Source organism: Aotus nancymaae, unplaced genomic scaffold (assembly GCF_030222135.1).
Source record: "Aotus nancymaae isolate 86718 unplaced genomic scaffold, 86718_ANA_hifiasm-v0.15.2.pri h1tg000022l_1, whole genome shotgun sequence".
NCBI classification, from domain to species: Eukaryota; Metazoa; Chordata; class Mammalia; order Primates; family Aotidae; genus Aotus; species Aotus nancymaae.
In genome coordinates this window covers 34577560-34593083 of record NW_026988435.1, presented here as the reverse complement: position 1 = coordinate 34593083, position 15524 = coordinate 34577560, and the positions used below count along the sequence as shown (strand labels likewise).

Sequence of the window (15524 nt, the reverse complement as noted above, 5' to 3'; positions counted from 1 at the left end):
TGAAATAAGAATTATGTTTTTTACATGTTAGTACTTGTAGTGTTAATTCTATAACTGTGAAACAACTTGAAATGATTTGCAAATAAAAACTTGATCATTTTGAAAGTGTTTTTTTTTTTTTTTCATTTTAAAATGAGAATTGAGTAAAGGAGAATTTGGGACTAAGTGCCGAGGGAGAGACTTGAGACTCAAGGTGTTCAGACCATGGTTACGTCACTCTCTCTTGTGGTACATCTGACAAAGTCCTCAAATTTCAACCTCAGTTCTTCTCTTTTAAAAGATGAGGATTTATGGGTAAAGAATCACCTCTATTTTGAAAATCTGTGGGAAGAATTCCTGTAAATACACACACACACACACACACACACACACACACACACTTGTTGAGACAGGGTGTCTCTGTTGCTTGGGGTGGAGTAGCATGGCACAGCCGAAACTCACTGCAGCCTTGATCTCCTGGGCTTAAGTGATCCTCCCGGCTCAGCCACCCTAGTACCTGGGACTATAGGTACATGCCACCACACCCAGCTAATTTTTTTTACTTTTTAAATATTTCTTCTAGAGATGATGTCTTATTGTGTTGCCCAGGCTGATCTCGAACTTCTGAGCTCAAGTGATCTTCCTGTTTCGGCCTCCCAAAGTGCTAGGATTACAGGCGTGAACCACCAAGCCTGGTCCTTTAAATATTATTATTATTATTTTAAAGAAATAGAGATGAGGTCTCATCATGTTGCCCAGACTGGTCTTGGACTCCTGAGCTCGAGTCATCCTCCCGCCTCAGCCTCCCAGCATGCTAGGATTACAGGCATGAGCCACTGTGCCTGGATCCTTTAAATATTTTTTAAAAATCATTAACTTTAAAGCGCAGTATTCTTTGCTGCGCTGTGTTTTACTTAGTCTTTGATTAAAATCCTTCTGTTAGGTTATGCTACCTAAACACATATCAAGGTTGAAGCTCATAATATGCCCCAGCAACAGCGCAACACACGATCCTATTACAATTTCACTTTTTACGTATGGCAACTCTCATTTCCCAACTATCATATCAATGCCTTTTAGTTATTAAATTAAGTTGCTAATCAAATACATACACACACTTGCATACTTTATATTCTCTTCCTTCCTCTCCACTTACAATGTCATAGCCTTAAAAGCGTTCACATTATCTAGAGGATTGAAATCTCTATTTAATTTATTTTATTTTATTTATTGAGACGGAGTCTTGCTCGGTACCTGGCTGGAGTGCAGTGGTGCAATTTTGGCTCACTACAGCCTCCACCTCCTGGGTTCAAGCGATTCTCCTGCCTCAGCCTCCTGAGTAGCTGGGATTACAGTTACCTGCCATAGTGCCCAGCTAATTTTTTTGTATTTTTAGTAGAGATGGGGTTTTACCATGTTGGAGAGACTAGACTCTGACTCCTGACCTCAAGTTATCCACCCACTTTGGCCTCCCAAAATGCTGGGATTACAGGCATGAGCCACTGCGCCTGGCTTGACATCTCTCTTTAACCATGCTCTGTTAAAAGAATTTCATGACATCAACACAAGTGCAACAGCCGCAGAGACAGATCCAAGGCGGAAGCAGCAATTCCATGGCGGGGAGGAATTCTTTCTGGATGGGCCCTTTAGGTTCAAAGCATCCAGGGACAGCAAGGCAGATTTTCACACCCCGTCCCTGTAACCTCTCCAGCGGGGCCTGGGATATCTTCTCTGTTGTTGGATGCAGGCAGTCCCAGACCTTGTTGCCAACAGGCTTAGTTGCCACGCTGCCCTCTTGAGTGCATGGCCTCACACCCCCACCCCCAGCTCTTCCCTGATTCCAGAGTGGCCACACCCCTCTGTGTGGGAAGGCAGCTCTGGGTCAGGGAATTGGCTTGGGGAATGAAATCGTGGTTGATGACCACATCTTTGTCTGCTTCCTGATGAAGGAAGGGGACTCCTTGATATCCTGACTCAATTTTTGGCTGAAGACTTTCCTCTTGGCAGCATGGTAAGAGAACAGATTAGGGGAAGCCAGGCTGTAGAGGTCAGAGACCATCAGGAAAATTGTGGGTGCACTTTCTGTTTTGGGTCACTGGGGCAGGTCTGGAGAGTGTCTTGGAGGTGGATAGAAGCTGCTGAGTCTGAGAGTCCCTTGCGGTGCCTTTTTCCCTGACTTCCCATGTAGGGCCATGTGCCTTAGAATAGAGACTCCCTTGTCTTCAGGCTGGCTCAAGGCTGAACCTCATGCTTGGAAAACAGAGAATTAGAACCATATTCCTCACTTTGGGAGGCCAAGGTGGGCAGATCACTTGAGGTCAGGAGTTCAAGACCAGCCTGGCTATCATGGTGAAACCCCATCAGTACTAAAAAAAAAAAAAAAAAAATTAGCCAAGTGTGGTGGCACATGCTTGTAGTCCCAGGCACTCAGGAGGTTGAGGCAAGAGAATCGCTTGAACCTGAGAGTGGGAGGTTGCAGTGAGCCAAGATCGACCACACCACTGTACTTCAGCCTGGGTGACAGAGTGAGACTCCATCCTCTCTCCCCCAAAAAAGTTTCCTGGAGCTTGAGTCTTTGACAGTGAAAGAGGAGCTCTCTTTACCCTCCACCCACCCTGCCATGTGTCCCAGGAAGTTTGGCTTCCTCCTGTGCCTGGTGTGGCTTCTCCAACTTACATGGGAGTAGGAGGGAGCTCTGTTTAAGGGAAGATACCTAAGGGTGGCCCAGTTTTGGAAAATGAGTTGTCGGTAAAGTGATTTGGTTTTGACATCTCTTCTAAACTAAGGTGTTGGTATGTTTTTGAGATGAGTATTTTAGTGTGCGGTTTAAGGATTATTACTTTCCTGTGTTTCATAGGAGGTATGAAAACACTGAGGATGAACACATCCTCTCCCACTGTCGTCTTGCACGAGCTTAGATAACCTAGTTCTCTCATAGGAAACACCCCGTAAGTTAAGCCGTAATGTGGTGAAATAGCAAAGGACAGATCTAAGCATTAGAAGTTAATTACATTCAGCTGCATTTCTATTTTCTTTGGGGATCAGATGTTCTACCCTGCCTTACAGTGACATGGGTGTGCTTTTTTGATGTGACTGAAACTTGGAATTTAGGAGCCAAGAGCGAGCCCAAAGCTGGTTCCCAGCATTCCATGGTGACTACTCTTGGAATGGGTGGAATTCCCAAGTGTTGAGCAGCTTTGAGGCTTTAAGAAATGGGAAAAGGTTGCTGCTTGGATTTTGGAGAAAGCACGTGATTCTCGTGCTGTGTCCTGAAAAAGTTATTACATCCATTTTAGCGAGCTGGGGCCTCATTTGAACCATTCCTAGGGTCAGGCTGTATGGATATTTGGGAGATTTGGACACCGGCTGTGTGACACGGCCCTGGGGGTCTGGTGACTTCCAAACCCTGTTGGGAGCGAGCTTTGCAGGAAATGACGTGGTGTCAGCGTTGCAGTGTGTTGGCCGCTGTCAGTCAAGAGGTATAGTTGCAAGGTGATAAACCCCAAGAACTTAGGGGAAGTCTAAAGCGTGTTTTGGCCCGAAGCCATGAACACAGTGCCAGCCAGATAGTAAGCTTTCCATAAATGGTAGCTTGCCCTAAGTTCAGGTGGAACATATTAACTTCACTTTGCAATGTACCGACTTACTCCTAAGAAATATGGCAATGTCTGTCCTGGCTGAACCTGTTGGTTAAGTATTGCCAAAGATTCACTACTTTAAGATTAAAGCTATGATTTTAGATAGTTCCTGACTTATCCTTAAACATATGCTTTCTTGCTTAGTTTATTTAGGATATATTTAGATACATTAGGAAGTAACATTGATCAAAACTATGAATGTGGAAACTTCTGGGAACTTTTTAATTTTTTCTTATTTGGGTGTCTTTTTATACGTGCCCTAAAAAAATGGCTGGGCTAAAACTATTTCATTCATACTTTATGGAATGGGAACTTGGGCCCCTTATCATGGCTCATTCATCTGTTCGGAGGGATTTTTTTTTTTTTTTTTTTTTTGGAGTCTCGCTCTGTCCCCAGGCTTGGAGTGCAGTGGCGCAATCTCGGCTCATTGCAACTTCCGCCTCCCAGGTTCAAGTGATTCCCCTGCCTCAGACTCCTGAATAGCTGAGACTACCGGTGCGCACCACCATGTCTAGCTAATTTTTGTATTTTTAGTAGAGATGGGGTTTCACCTTGTTGGCCAGGATGGTCTTCATCTCTTGACCGTGTGATCCACCCACCTCCCAACATGCTGGGATTACAGCTGTGACCCACTGCGCCCAGCCGGCATTGGTTTTTCACTGGGAGTCCTGGCCTTGCCCCAGGGCCGTCAGTGGAAGCGGGGGTAGCTCTGCTTTGTGCGTGAATCCTTGTTGCCATCTCAGCTTTCACAGAAGCCAGACAAACACACCCTTGGTGGAACAGTGGCTTTACACCAGATGGGGTGTGGTCATCTGTCAGCATGTCCTAGCTGCAGTCAGTTGTGAGCCAGCGAGCCCGTCTCAAGGTCACTCCCCCTCAGTCATGCTTCTGTACTCTGTGGAGGGCAGACAGTGCTCAAGAGCAGTTTCCTGGAAGGAACACCGTCTGTCCATTCTGCAGCAGTATCTTGCGTCTTCAGGACGGCTGCTTGCTGCTGAATTGCAACTTTTAAAAGAAATAATTGTCAAGACAAGAAACATTCCTGTGAAATTTGTCACTGAGCTTTGGTGGAAGGATGAGGTCCAGGGCGTTGCTTGTCACATCACAGTGGCCTCAGAGGACCACCAGTGCAGACTCCTGTCTGATCCAAGCACCAAAAACTTTTGTGCTTCTTTTGAGCCATCAATTTTGACATTGTGAATTTTACAACTGCTGTGTTTTTTCTATTTGACTTGGCTGTTAGAAAGCTTACTGTTAAATGGAGCTAGGTGTGTGGCTCGATAGGATATGCATGGTTACCCTTACTCCTCTTACTACTTTTTAAATTGTGCATCCTTGGAAGTCACTCCCAAGTTTTTTCTTAAGTAACAGTTTAAAAAGTGACTGATGAAATTTCTTTAATTTCTGAACCATTTAAAATTTTCTGATGCACTAGATCCATCCATCTACATCCATCCACCTGCCCATCTACCATCCATCTATCTCTCTATCCATCCATCTACTCATCTACCATTCATCCATGTCTCTATCTCCATCCACCACCCATCCATCCAACATTCATCTGTATATCTATTATCCATCCATCCATCCATCCATCCATCCATCCAGTTATCCATCTACTCATCTACCATCCATCTATTCATCTGTCAATACTGATTTGGGGTCTAAGTATGACTATTAAAAGCTAAAGGCTGTTGGTGCATATTGCATATGAAATAAATGTTTAGGATTTTGATCCAAGACCTCTGCCCCCTTCGTTTAAGCTCAGTGTAAAGGAAAACTTCCTGATTGTCATTAACCTACTAGTTATGGAAAATTTGGGGGCACTAAATCATAGTAAACACAGTAAGAATTAACATACTTATATAAATTTTACAGTTTATGGTGTTACATGTTGATTATCTACTTGTTTCCTATAAGAAAAGATATTAGACCTAAGTATTGGTAAGGCAGATAATATTATGTCCTCATTTTTTCTGATGGTTTTCAGAATGGGTAATTTACTATCAAAAAATCACATAATTTATGAAGTAATAGCACCTGGTAATTGAACTTGGGTATTTCGAGGGCAAATGCAATATAGTATCCTTTTGTCTATACACTGATCCCTGGAACTTGAAAGGACTTGAAAATGACAGAATGTCCCTTGTGAGTGTGTTTTTGTGGTTGTTGTTTGTTTTTTGAGTTAGGGTCTCACTCTGTTGCCCAGGCTATGAGCTCAAACTCTTGGGCTCAAGAAATCCTTTGATGCAGCCTCCCCAGGTATCTGGGAATACACATACATCACCATGCCCAGCTAATTTTTTTTATTTTTTGTAGAGGTTAGGGGGGTCTCACTGTTTTGCCCAGGCTGGTCTTAAACTCCTGTCCTCAAGCCATCCTCCCACCTCAACCTCCCAAACCACAGGGATGAGCTACTGTATCTGTCCTCCACCCCTCACCCCCAAGTGTCTTTGACACTTTGAAGGTGAAAAAGAAAGTTCTGGTCTAGCAGACATTTTGGGAAAAGCCAAGGATTAAATGCCATGGACACACTATTTCTGATACCGTATTTTCATCTTAAATCATATTACAGGGTGGAGCAGTGGGACTTCTCAGCCCTATCCATATTTTGTGAGTATTTGAAACCTGAGATTAGTTTTGGTAATACCTTCCTCACTTCCAGTATATGCATTTTCCTGTGAAAACTGGTTATTTGACACGTGACACAGAAATTGGCCATATGAATTGAGGATTGTATTAGTTCGTTTTCACTCTGCTGATAAAGACATACCCGATACTGGGCAATTTACAAAAGAAAGAAGTTTAATTGGACTCACAGTTCCATGTGGCTGGGGAGGCCTCAGGACCCTGGTGGAAAGCAAGGAGGAGGAAGTCCCATCTTACCTGGATGGCCACAGGCAAAGAGATAGCTTCTATAGGGAACTCCTCTTTTTAAAACCATCAGATCTCGGGAGACCCACTCACCAATTGGGAGAACAGCACGAGAAACACCCACCCCATGATTCAACTACCTTTCACTGGGTCTCTCCCATGACATGTGGGAATTGTGGGAGCTACAATTCAAGATGAGATTTGGGTGGGCACACAGCCAAACCATGTCAAGGATGCCTCAGAGTGAGACTGTAAAGCTTGGTAATTTCAACATTCACTTCCCTAGGGTCATGTTAACGTAATGTAAGCAGACATACTGGTACTGCTGGATTTCAACAGTATGGTTGTGTGTGTGTGAGCTGTAGCCAATTGACCGGTAGACTGCATGCATCTTCTAGCTGGATTAGTTAATTCTCCCTGTTGTTCCACAACAAATTTAAGGTGACTGATTTCATCCAATTTATAAAATATGATTCAGTTTCAATGAATTAGGTATCATTTTACTAAGGAAGCATGCATAATAGTGGCCCATTCTCTAGCATATTCCTTATGGTTTAAACATTTTACATAGTAGTGGAAATAATAGCTAATATTTATTGAGAACCGATTGTGGGCTACAGTAATGTTTATTGAGAACTGATTATGGGATAGGCACGAGGCAAATTGTGTAACATAGATGATCTCATTTAATGCTCATGACAACCCAGTGATTTAGGAATCTTATCATCCGCACTTGTTAGAGGGATAGGACATTTAGTGTTTGCCCCATGTCATGCGGGAAGTAAAGATTTGACTTGTAAAGCCAAGATGTGACCGGACGCATGCAGCACGACTCCTCACTTGGACTCCCAACACAGAGCTTGGTACGTAGCTGTCTCCCAGCGAAACTGAGTTCTTTGCAGCTCTTGGAGAAAATCCATAGTACTGGTAGTTCCCAAATTGCCATGGGGGCATCCATTTCCAAGGCCATGATGCCATTAACTTGCTGTAAGGGAAATGGATACGTACTTGTTGACACATTGTGACCTTAGCATGTCTGCTGATTGTGGAGCTTTCATTAGTCCACATCGTGGATCCATTTCATAATCAGGGTCATAGGCAAATCTTTTCCCCACCAAAATCAGAAAGAAGTTATACCAAATCGACTCCATTTTGTTTTCCTTCGTGTTTTTAAAATAATGCCCTTTCCCCCTATAAAGTTGTTTTTTTCCCCCCCTCAGGGACTAGAAGAATATAGATAGAGGAAAAAAATTATTTATCTGAATATGTAATTTTGTTAAAGTATAGAAAATGCATTATCAGCCTCTGCTGTGCAGGTGGAAGGACAGCCGCCTGCAGGCCTCCTTTGCCAGCGAGAATCCAGCCTTGCAAATTATTGGCAGCTGGCACCGTAATGAGTCCATTTCAGTATAAATGGGCTATTGCTTATTAATTTCTGCCAGTTCCTAAGCAATTCAGGAACTGCTTCAGAAATTTGGAAATTTTGCAGAGAGCCATTTAAGGAGGATGCCCAGGGAAAGGGAGTGAACCGGAAAGCCTTGGGGAAACTGTGGAAAGGGCACGTATCGTGGGGTAATAATGGAGTATTGCTGAGAACTCGTGCTCCTTCCCCTGTGAGCATGAGTCACTAACTTCATGGTTAAATAGACTATTTTCCAAGATAAGGAAGAACGGTCTTTGCTTATTGGTCCGTTCTGGTTAGACATAAATATTTATTTACTTACTGCCTGTATGTGGCTCCTTTCCACAAAATAGGCAGTTTTCTTCGTGTTCCTGCTCAAAGTGGTTTTCATCTCGGGTTGTCACCTGCTGAAACTACCAGCAGTGGGCAGCCCCAGGGGAGTGTCTGGGGAGAAAGCACCCAGATGAAGCCACCCAAAGGCCTTCCTTTTGCATGCCGTAGTATTTGTAATTTCACCTCTACTGGCAGACTTAAAAGAAAAAGGAAGTAAAACAACTACATGTTCCTGGGGCTCTTGTCCCTTGATTTTCCATGTTAAATTACAGTTGGGTCTTTTACCTAAATTCTTTCCCGTGCATATTCTTCATGCATTTTCTCTGAATTTGATGTTTGCCACCCTAAGAAAACTTGTATACAATGGGAAGTTCTGTGTAATTGACTTGGGCTTCTGTTTTACTCTCTTGCAGCGTTTTCTTCCGTGTCTGTTGTGAATAGAGCACTACTTTGAGAATAACTGCGGGTTGCCTGTTTCCTTGCATTTCTGTTTCTTGAGACTGAAGATTGAGTGGGAAATGGGAATCATTTCATAGTAACCTGTTTCTGTTCTCTAATACCTTAATATACACGGATAAATTAAAATAATAAGATAACTTAGTCTGTAGGGCTATGTATTGTAGTTGGTATTCATTTATTTATCTGATTAAGCCTGTCATTTTATGCCTGTATCCAAATGTTACATCATTTGATTTGGGATGTCATATTGTTACAGGAAAGGGATCCTGATCCAGACCCCAAGAGAGGGTTCTTGGATCTCGCACAAGTAAGAATTCTCGCACAGGGAGAGTGTAAAGTGAAAGCAAGTTTATTAAGAAAGCGAAGTAATAAAAGCATAGACAGAGCAGTCCCAAGGGCTGCCAGTTGCCCATTTTTGTAGTTATTTCTTGATTATATGCTAAACGGGGATGATTCATGCCACTCCTTCCTTCCTTGCCCTTCCCCTTCCCCTTCCCCTTCCTTGTCCCCTTTCCCTTCCCCCCTTTCCCTTCCCCTTCCCCTTCCCCTTCCTTGTCCCCTTCCCCTTTCCCTTCCTTACCTTTCTTGCCTTTTCTTTCAAGTTTTGCTCTTGTCGCCCAGGCTGGAATGCAATGGTGTGATCTCGGCTCACTGCAACCTCCACCTCCCGGGTTCCAGCGATTCTCCCACCACAGCCTCCTCAGTGGCTGGGATTACAGGCACCCACTATCATGCCCACCTAATTTTTGTATTTTAGTAGAGATGAGGTTTCACCATGTTGGCCAGGCTGGTCTTGAACTCCTGACCTCAAGTGATCTGCCTGCCTTGGCCTCCCAAAGTGCTGGGATTACAGGTGTGAGCCACCACGCCTGGCCCATGCCTCCCCTTTCTAGACCATATAGGGTAATTTCCTGACATTGCCATGGCATTGTAAACTATCATGGTGCTGGTGGGCGTGCAGCAGTGAGGATGACCAGAGGTCACTCTCATCACCATCTTGGTTTTGGTGGGTTTTAGCTGGCTTCTTCACTGCAACCTGTTTTATCAGTGAGGTCTTTTTGACCTGTATCTTGTGCTGACCTCCTATCTTATTCCATGACTTAGAATGCCGTAACCATCTGGGAATACAGACCAGTAGGTTTCAGCCTCATTTAACCCAGCTAAAGATGGAGTTGCTATGGTTCAAACGCCTCTGACAGTATTTCACAAAAAGTTGATGTCATGGAATTGATGAAATGGGTTTGACAGAAAATGCCTATTTGCTTCCTTCTGCCTCATCATTTCCTTTCTGGTTTTCTCTCCCCTCTGACCCGCTCCTCTCCAGGTTTGTGGTGCATTCTCACAGACTTAGATGAAACTGCCATGGCCACCCCAGGGGGCAGGTGCTGACACCATCCCCAGCCCAGTGGCTGCTCATCTGGACATCATTTCCATCCTCAATATCTAAATGCCACAGTGCTCTTGGAGCAAGTTGGGCTGGGGACCACTGTTGCCTTTTAAGGTAGGTTTGCATGTGTATATTTGAGCCTGTTATGTCTGTATGAATTACTGGAAATGCTTTAAAGGTGGTGGGACAGATACATTTTACCACCATTGTTGTGTGTAGCTCCTGGGAAGAAGAATTTGGAATCACCTCCTTGGATTAGGGTCACACCCATCTGACAATTCAAAAGTATTAGCGTTAAAACAAAACAGACAAGAACAAGTTAGGTGCCTGTGAAATCCTTTCCTCCCTGTGACTTGCCCTCAGGATCTCTTAAATTTATCCCTGGATTTCACCATCTTTATATTGGATTACGTTTGAAAAAGGTGAACCCGGGCTTCAAAATCTGACTTGAAAACAATGATATGTTTTGTTTCTGCTTTGGATAATCTTTAAAAAGTAAAAATAAACACAGTCAAAATAATAATCTTTTCGAAATCAAAGATCACTTGTATTTGTTGCAAAACTTTCCTGCTTAGTCTCTGGTGTCCGGGGTATTTGTGTGTGACTTGGCAAAACTCTTTTCATGGGTTGTAACAATTTAGTGAAAACTTTCAGAACTTTGCCTCAGTTTAATCTTAGCTCTCCCTCACCCCCACCCCACAACACCGTCTTCAAGCTCAGCCTCCAGTAGGGAAAAAACAGGCTTGAAACCAAGACCTCCCACTAGAATCTAATTTTAAATTTGCAATCTGTTGTCTTGTGATTTCGCTTCAAATTTAACTTAGAAATAAATACATTTCATCCTTTCTCCTGCAGTTTCGGAGGCCTGTTTTCAAGTCATAGAAGGGTAATGATTACGTTTATTTTAATAAGTTTTTAAATATCTCAGGGGAATGAAAATTTGTATTATTAATCATTATAACTTACGTCATTAAATGCCTTATGGTCGGTTTCACAATGTCCTTACCAAAGACAGAGAAACCTGGCTTTCATAGCTAACTTTTGACTTGAATATGATATGAACTGGATTATTTTGGGTCCACCCGTGAGAACGAAGATTTGATGTATTTGAAGTGTCCTTTTTATAATCATAAGGCAGTGTCAGTGATGAAGATTCCCACTCAGAAGAGCTAGGCTAAAACTTCCGTGTATTTAGGTTACAATCACAAGTAAGGTATGGTTTCTGCCATTGAGATTTTATAATAAAGTGAGAAGAGGGTACTTAAAAACAAGACGAGTGTGTCAGTGAACAAACAACCCTGCCGTAGATACCATGAGCGGAGGTCAGTGTGCCATTGAAACGTAGCGAACAAGTGGAGTAAATCCAAGCTAGGTAGTGTTTTCTTCATCCTAGGTAATTTTCCCAGCCCATCTGTTGTAGAGTTTGGGTTTGATACGGTTTTGTTGTAGCTGTCAGCATAGTGCCCACATCCTCACTCCCTTCAACTGTAAAAGAAATTCAGTGACTTAAAAACCTGTTGGCATGTTCTATTTATTTTTCTTTCCTTAAAATGAATTACGTGTTTAGTATAAAAACATTAGAAAATACCAAAAAAAAAAGTATAATTGTGAAAATTAAAATGCCCTATAAGTGTAGGCATGGTGGCTCAGGCCTATAATCCCAGCACTTTGGGAGGCTGAGGCTGGTGGATCACGAGGTCAGGAGTTCAAGACCAGCCTGGCCAGCATAGCAAAACCCCTTCTCTACTAAAAATACAAAAAATTAGCTGGGCATGGTGGTGCACACCTGTAATCCCAGCTGCTTAGCAGGCTGAGTCAGGAGAATCACTTGAACCCAGGAGGCAGAGGTTGCAGTGAGCTGAGATTGCACCACTGCACTCCAACCTGGGCAAAAGAGTGAGACTATCTCAAAGAAAAAAAAAGCCCTACAAGCAATCCATCCAGAATAATTGCTTATTAAAATTTTTATACAGATTTATCATCTGTATATGCGTCTGACATATTTATATATTAATATTCTTCTTTTTTTTTTTTTGCGATGAGTTTCGCTCTGTCGCCCAGGCTGGAGTGCAATGGCGCGATCTTGGCTCACTGCAACCTCTGCCTCCCTGGTTCAACAGATTCTTGTTCCTCAGCCCCCTGAGTAGCTGGGATCACAGGCACCACCCTCCCACCATGCCCAGCTAATTTTTGTAGTTTTTAATAGAAACGGGGTTCTACCACGTTGGCCAGACTACTCTCAAACTCCTGACCTCAGGTGATCCACCAGCCTCAGCCTCCCAAAGTGCTGGGATTACAGGTGTGAGCCACCGTGCCCGGCCTCATATTAATATTCTTGGAGAGAAAAGTTTTAACTGTCTCAAGGTCTGTATTTTGAATGTGCATCTAAAATCTAAGACTTTACTTCTGGAGGATGAGGATTTTGCACTGGAGATGTTTGACCCCTGTGGTAGAATCAGCTTGTGGATTATTTACTCCCACACTGGGCAGGCCCTGGCCAGTGGACCTGCAGGGCCGGGCATTGTTCATGTGGAACTTTCCTGTTCTTCAGCTAGTGGGTGGGGCAGCCTGCTGTCTGCTAGGAGCACCGCTGGAACCTCTGGTTTCACTGAGGGCATGAGACATCCAGACCATAAAAATATTATTATAACCTCCTTAGTCCTCAAGGTGATGAAGTTGTTTCCAGATTCCCTTGTGTCTTTTTCTTTCCTTCCCTCTTCTCCCTCTCAACAATCAGTGGTTGTGGAAGCATTTTTCTGTGTTCTTTATGTCCAGGACTTTGACCACAGGGGCCATTCTTTCTATTAACTGGAATATTTTCTTATGCAATACAGGTGGTTTAATGATGCAACGTATGTGCTGTATCTTGGGTCATATAGGGTTGACCTTTCTTTTTTATGTATGTTCTATTTGTTTACTCATTTTTTTTTTTTTTAGGAGTCTTGCTCTGTTGCCCAGGCTGGAGTGCAGTAGCACGGTCTTTGCTCACTGCAGCCTCTGCCTTCTGGGTTCAAGTGATTCTTCTGCCTCAGCCTCCCAAGTAGCTGGGATTACAGGCATGTACCATGCCTGGCTAATTTTTGTATTTTTGTAGCGACAGGGTTTTGCCATGTTGGTCAGGCTGGTCTGGAACTCCTAACCTCAGGTAATCTACCTGCCTCGGCCTCCCAAAGTGCTGGGATCAGGCGTGAGCCACTATGCCTGGCCTTTACTCATGTATTAATTTCATCATTGATGTTCATAATGATCTTGCACAGGCATTAGAAGCAGTTAAGTTTCTCGTTAATTTCAAGGGTGTCTACCGTTACTCAGGAAATGCATTTATAATAGCTGCTTTAAAAGTCTTTGTGTGGTAATTCCAACATCTGGGCCACCTTGGGATTGGGATCTATTGATTGTCCTTACCCCTGACAGCTAATTAAATTTTCCTGGTTCTTTGGAATGCACTGTGGGCATTTTGAGTATTATGTTGTGATGCTGCAGGTCTTGCTACCGCATCTGGAGAATGTTGGTTTTTCCTTGTTGTTATTTTGCAGGCAATGGACCTGGCTGGGTTCGGATTGTAAATGCTGTCTCCCCTCCGTGGGTGGAGGCTCTAATGTCAGCTCGGTTTTCATACTGCTTTGAGTTTGTCCCATTTCTGTGTCACTCAGGGGTTAGTCTGAGGGTTGGGCTGTGGTTTATGTCATGATTCACTTCTCAAAGCTTTTGCTGTCTTGCTTTGGGTCAGTCCTAGACATGTGCATCTGAGGAGTGAGCCTGGAATTTGTGCAGATTTGTACACACCATCATGGGATGTTCTTTTCCAGTTCTCTTTTCTCTGAGATCCCCACACTCTCTCTGGTTTACGGGGACCATTGTTGGTTCCTCTGGGCCAGAGTTTTTTGTTGCCTGTGTCACAGCTTCACTGGAGCTGTACTCACCCTTGGTACAAGGACAAGAAAAACAAAATAGCAAACTCATCCTCAAATGGGTGGCATTCTCAGGTTTTGATCCTTTTTTTTTTTTGAGACAGTCTCGTTCTGTCGCCCAGGCTGGAGTGCAGTGGCGTGATCTCAGCTCACTGCAACCTCCGCCTCCTGGGTTCAAGCGATTCTCCTGCCTCAGCCTTCTGAGTAGCTGGGATTACAGGCACATGCCACCATACCCAGACAATTTTTGTATTTTTAGTAGAGACAGGGTTTCACCATGTTGGTCAGGCTGGTCTTGAACTCCTGACCTCATGATCTGCCGGCGTCGGCCTCCCAAAGTGCTGGGATTACAGGTGTGAGCCACCACGACTGGCCTCATCACCTAGTTTTTTCTAATGGTTGCATCTTACATAATCATAGTAAAATACCAAAGCCAGGTATTTGACATTGTTTCAATGTATGTGTATAGTTCTATATCTTTTTTTTTTTTTACAAAAGCTTTGTAAAGAGTCTATAAAAGCAGTCCGTGAGAAATGACCACCTACCATGAACCACCTTAACTAAAAAGTATTTGTGCATATTGACAAAGTTTCTTAAAATACATTTTAATTCCTTTACTATGAATAGACAGTCCCCAACTTAGGATGGTTTAACTTGTGTTTTTTTAACTTTACAATGGTACATATACAACCATTTTGATTTTCACTTTCAACACAGTATTCAGTAAGTTACATGAAATATTCAACATTTCTTATAAATAGTCAACAGATATTTAATACTTATTATAAAATAGGCTTTGTGTTAGACAATTTTGCTCAACTGTAGGCTACTGTAAGTGTTCTGAGCACATTTAGGGTAAGCTAGGCTAAGCTATCATATTTGGTAGTTAGGTGTATTAAATGAATTTTTGACTTAGGATATTTTTACCTTATAATAGGTTTATGAGGACATGACCCCATCGTAAATGGAGGAGCATCTGTATTTAATTTGATGGGATTTAAAGGCCTTAGAGGTGATTACTTATTGAAAAGTTTAACTCATCACTTTAAGAGAGGGACCGTGGTAAGAATAGAAAAATCACACTCATCCTGTTGTCTTTGATCCCTGGCCCTAAGCACTCCTCTAGGAACTCCTGATGCTTTGACCCCATCCCGCTTTCAGATGACACTCTGGCCCATCATGCCACTAAGTCTCCTTTGCCCCCACTTTGTCTGGATCGTCCTGGGCCTGAGCAGTTTTGCACTCATGACTCTGACTATGGGGAGAGGTGCCCTCTCAACTCGTAACCTCATTCCTGAACCTCTGCACTGCAGCTCCAAAAGGAAGAGGGAGATAAGAACCGGAGGCGAGAATTAAGTGCAGCGAGACAGGTGCAAGCCCTTAATTCTTTCCCCAGGAAGAATTGGAGGTGGGGAAGGGAACACACTGGGGTACAAGCTGAACACCCTCACTCCTAAGTTCATGGATCAGGGTGACCTTCAGCCCAGTAGTCCGGAGTGAGAGACTGACACAGACCTGCAGGTGGAAGGGACCCAGCGAGC

General features: G+C 43.4%; 1 protein-coding gene across 3 annotated transcripts in view; it reads left to right on the top strand.

Annotated features, from left to right (window-relative positions):
• Nucleotides 1-15524, top strand: part of TIAM1 (TIAM Rac1 associated GEF 1) — a 448148-nt gene that overhangs the window by 270330 nt on the left and 162294 nt on the right. For all 3 annotated transcript variants that reach the window (XM_064380092.1, XM_064380091.1, XM_064380093.1), the window contains one exon: nt 10010-10186. The gene's annotated coding sequence lies outside the window, so the exon portion shown is untranslated. The remainder of the gene's footprint in view (nt 1-10009; nt 10187-15524) is intronic.